The sequence below is a fragment of the Rhagoletis pomonella genome, unplaced genomic scaffold (genome assembly GCF_013731165.1).
Source record: "Rhagoletis pomonella isolate Grant_MI unplaced genomic scaffold, Rhpom_1.0 Rhpom_scaffold_01880, whole genome shotgun sequence".
Taxonomy (NCBI): Eukaryota; Metazoa; Arthropoda; class Insecta; order Diptera; family Tephritidae; genus Rhagoletis; species Rhagoletis pomonella.
The window spans coordinates 16,073-20,914 of NW_023460434.1; the positions used below are offsets into that span (position 1 = coordinate 16,073).

The window sequence follows — 4,842 nt, forward strand, 5'->3', positions numbered from 1 at the left end:
GTTCAGTTCACGTAAATCTTAATATTTTTCCGAAATATTTTTGCGCAAGTCTTCAAATGAAATAAACTTTATAAGTCCGGTGGAAAAACTGTACCGATTTTTTGGTATGGAGAGTTGTGTACCCTAATCTAGTACATACATACATATGTATTTAGAAGAGTAGAAATTTTGATTAGAAAAAATGCAATTATGATTCTGCTGATGGTCTTACCAATAAACAAGCAAACTAATGTGTAAATCGTTTTATGTAGGTGTTTCAAATATAAATTACGACATACTTACATACATATGTACATACATACCCATGTACATAGCGCAATATTTATGCATGGACTACATACATACATATATATGTGCGTGGCATATCCATTTTTTCCAGTGCTGCACACATCTGTGTTGCACATGTTGCCGCTATTGCAATGCAAGAAGGTATGCACATACATATGTATTTACGTATTTTTTACATGTAAAATTTCTAAGGTGTACTTACTCTCCATAGTATGGCAACGCCTGTAGATAGCCGAATATGGCTAGTAGTGTTAGCAATAAAACGCTACCTCGCAACATTTTTTGCTTTGTAGTTTCCACCCAAAAGTGAAATGTTACACCAAAATCACTAAAAAAAATAATAATAATTAAAAGAAAATCACTAAAAAAAATAATAATAATTAAAAGAAAATCACTAAAATAAATTTTTGTTTATTTTTTCACGATGAATTGTCTTGCCAGTAGCGTGAAATTGTCACCGACTGCAGTTTTCACAAAGACTTTCAAAATTTGTTTTTGTCTTTTCTTTTACACTACACTTTTAACACTGTCTTCACTATTTAATCACCGTAATTATACGGCAGGAGTTTCTTGCAAAATACTTGTAGGTAAAACTCTGTTGAAATGCTTACAAGTCTCTATAAAATTTGTATGTATTTTCTTTTCTTTCTGCAATATGTATGTATGTTGTTTCTCGAATGTTTTGAAATCTATGTTTAGTGTTTCGTCGCTTTATCAGCTTTTTCGTTAGTTTTATATGAGTTGTTCTCTATAGCACCGTTCAATATAAACTGAGCGCACAGAACAACAGTGCCGGTATTTATAAGGTGCGCTTCCCCCTACACATCACCTGCCACTTGAATGGATCGTACTGTATGTATGTAGTAGTTGGCTGAGTGATCGCTTAGTTGATCGGCTGTCTCGCTGGCAGGCTTGCTATTATACGTTGTTGGTTTATCGAGTACGTTCGTTTGTTGATGACTTACTGGCTGCTGGCAAATCTTCATGCGGCGGCTGAGGTCTGGTCCGGCGTGACCTGGCTGCCTTTTGCTTGTTTTCGTTGACTGCCTGGATGAATAGCGTTTGGTTTGATGGCGGCTGCGGCAGCTAATGCGTTGCGGCTGTGTATGAATTAGAGATGGGCCCGGGACTAAATATTCAATCCCGATCCCGCCCATCACGACATTCAATTTTTAGGACCCGGACCTGCCCATCCCGTCTTTTTTAGATTTGTACCGCGGGTTGCGGGGTTCTCATATCTATCACTATGGTTCTCAAACAAATTTTGAATAACATATATATGTACATATACATATATGTATGCACTCAAATATATATTTACCGAATATTCTACTTTCGGCATACTGAGAGATCTGGCGGGTTTTATCGGGAATGCCGGGAAAGGATTTTTTTCACTTGCCGCTCCCGCCCATCCCGACCATTTTGAAATTAGTGCCGTGGGCTCCGCTGGTCCCGTTATCACGCCCATCTCTAATATAAATGTATTACAATACATATGTATGTAGATGAATTCCTGCAGCAATAAGGCGGCCAATTTTCCGTAAAGTACTAGTACTTCACTGGTTAAAATTTGACTGGTCAGAATTGGACATTTGCTTGCATCGAAAATTTCAGCCTTCGACCAGTCCCCAAGGAACCGGCCTAGAGATAGACGAAAAGTACAGTTCGGCAGTGACAGGGTGGTGTTGTCTTGCAATTCAATAAAAAAAATTAAAGAACACCACCCTGTAAATGTACCAATCGCTTGGTCCGGCCTTGATGCGAAGTGAACATTTGAACACACATTTACATGCGTGGCTGTAGCTTAGTGCGCAGAGATGCTTGCCACTATTTGTTAGCTTTCTGGAGGGTCCGGGTTCAAATGCCGTCAGAAGCAACATGGTTATAAAATGATAAAATTTTTTTTTTTTTGTGTTTCCGAATTATGAACAAGCATCTGCGAAGTGCAGAACGCAATCTTACTCTAACGAAAAAAATCTCCAAAATTGGACTAGTCCGGGACTATCTTACGGTCAGTGTTGATTGGACCGGTCCTTTTCCAATGACACGCCAATGCTAAAAATGGCAGTTGAAACCATTGGCAGGGGAATTGTGAGGGACTAGTGCTGGTAACAATAGGGACTATCTGAAGGCTAACCTAGGGCGAGTCTGAATTGCTGCAGGGATACATGGTTTATGGCACTTTGGTTGGCTTGTGTGTCGATTGTTGCCGTCGTGGCGCTTGTCCCCCCATATTTAATCGAATTTGTCCATACTTTGTCTTCATCGTAATTGTTTTTTTTTTGCGTGCAATATCGATTTGGTTGGCCTGCATTTTCTGCTATCTGCTTATTTCTTATGAGTTTTTATCTTACGCAGTCTTAAATATTTTTTTAAGTATTTTCTACCTTGGCTTTGTTGTCTTACCTGACTGTTTGCCTTCTCCACTTTCTACCGTGCTAAAGATAATATGTATGTATGTAGTTACTCGTGGATCGACAGTTGCAATAATGTGGCCAAGCTTTGTTGAGGTGTGTATTGAATTGTTCTCGATTTTTGCCTGCCGGTATAGTTGAAGTGGCTGCGACCACAGAGAAAGGTGAATGAGACCAAGAGATGCGAGGTATAAATAATTACATATGGGCATTTCCTGCGTTACGGACGTTCCATGCGGAGATAACTTTCATTATAAAAACAATTGTAGGCTTTGGATCCAAACATTTTGTTTGAATGTCACAAATTTCCTACATCCAACACAAGTAAAACTGTTTTCCATAAATATCCCCTAGTTAGTTTAGGGCGCCTAAAAATAGCTGTAAGGACGTTCCTAAAAGGCATGATTCAAAATTAAATATTATTGAATCATGCCTCAAGTATGTATGTACATCAGCTGACAAAGTTTATAAAATTCTGTTCATCTATTAAAGCTACGAAACAATGATGTATGAGTCGTTGGTAGATGAGTCAGCAGTCTTTGCCGTCATGGTAGTTTTAACTTCATAAAGGTGTTCAGTACTTGTCAAAAACGGGTCAAAGTTATTCGGACGTTCTAATGTTGTCCAGTGAACAGAAATGCTCATGTTTATTAAAGAATTCGTCGCAGGGATTGATATTTTTATTCAAATATGGGTTTTATTCTTAGTCGCTGCATATGAGAATGTATGTAAAAATTAATTACATAGCTAACTATGGGCGTTAGAATCTTTCTCGCGGTCAGAACAGTTGAGACGGCACTCGAATGCAGTCTTCCTCGACATAGAGGAAGCCTTTAACAATGTCTGTGTAGAAGCTATTCAAAAATCCCTGGACGAGCTTGGCATGGAGGAGGCTATAAACTCATGATTTATGGCGATGCTTTGCAGTAGAATGATTTCAGCTGTAATGGGAAGCTGCCAAAAAGGAACGTCAGTAGGGGTACTCCTCAGGGTGGAGTGATTTCTCCAATTTTATGACCTACCACTATCAACTTAGTACTAGTCAAGCTCAACCAAAGGGGAAGTAAAAGTAATGACCTACGCTGATGATGTAGTACTTTCATCAACCAGGTTGTTTTCTTCTATGATGAGCATTTTAAAATTTTAGCAAATAAAGTAAACGTGACCAAAACTTTTAACTTAAGACCATTTGTAACACATTTTTGCATAATTTTTGATAAGGAATTTAAAAGGCATAAGACGTACATAATCACTAGATATACTTTTAATTCTTTATGAATTTGTATCTTAATTAGCGAAGTATGTTTTTTACAAAGAATATAAAGAAAAAGAAGTTTGCAAATCGCTAATCTTGTAAATCGTTGTACCTATTAGTATATTTCAGCTGTCAATTGGCTTCATGAAATTTGGTCCAGATGGGTTTTTATTTTTTGCTTTTGGTTGTCTCGTTTTAGGAAATGCCCATATGTTTATGTGTGCGCCAGTGCATAGTGTGGGCATTTGCTTAATAACAAAAAAATCCCCAATTGTTGATACTTCAGATGATAATTAAAGTATGTACATGTTTAATTCTGTCGATAAATACATACATAAGGAGATTTCCAGAATCTAAGTACATATGTACATACTTATGGACATCCATGAATATATAAACATGATTAGGTATTAGGAGTGCAGTCTGCCACTCCGACTTGTTCGATTTAAGGGCTCGCTAAAGTCAACAGCGTCTGTTCATCAGTAGATACGGCTACAAGCGAGCATCTGTGTGGGTAGCTGGCGCCTCGCTATATAAACGTGTAATCAAAAATTCGCCCAGGTTCAGGTTGTGCGCTGGGTCTTATTACCCGCCGCATAAATCAAAGTTCTAACAAAGCCTTGCCTGTAGCCCGTTCCTTGAATGCTACCCATGGCGAACACTTAAAAGAATATGGTTTGATGATATCTGGGATTTTTAAACCCTTCTTAATGGGGAAGGTTTCTCTGCGTGGCTGGTTGATGTCCGAAAGGCAACTAAGTCTAACATCACCGCTATCCAATAAATACGCCGGGTGTTGTGAGGCAAGAAATCTGTGGCCACAAGCCATAACAGCTTAAGTCGAGAGGTTGACTTTAGTATAATGTCCCATTTCCTTCCTAGGAT

At 38.4% G+C, this 4,842-nt stretch overlaps 1 long non-coding RNA gene across 1 annotated transcript; it reads right to left on the reverse strand.

Moving 5' to 3' along the window:
- Positions 1–490: 490 nt before the first annotated feature.
- Positions 491–1,231, reverse strand: LOC118752823. The gene is made up of 2 exons (XR_004994753.1): positions 900–1,231; positions 491–616 (listed from the first exon to the last, which is right to left on the reverse strand). It is a non-coding gene; the product is annotated as an uncharacterized LOC118752823 (long non-coding RNA).
- Between the last annotated feature and the right edge of the window lie 3,611 nt (positions 1,232–4,842).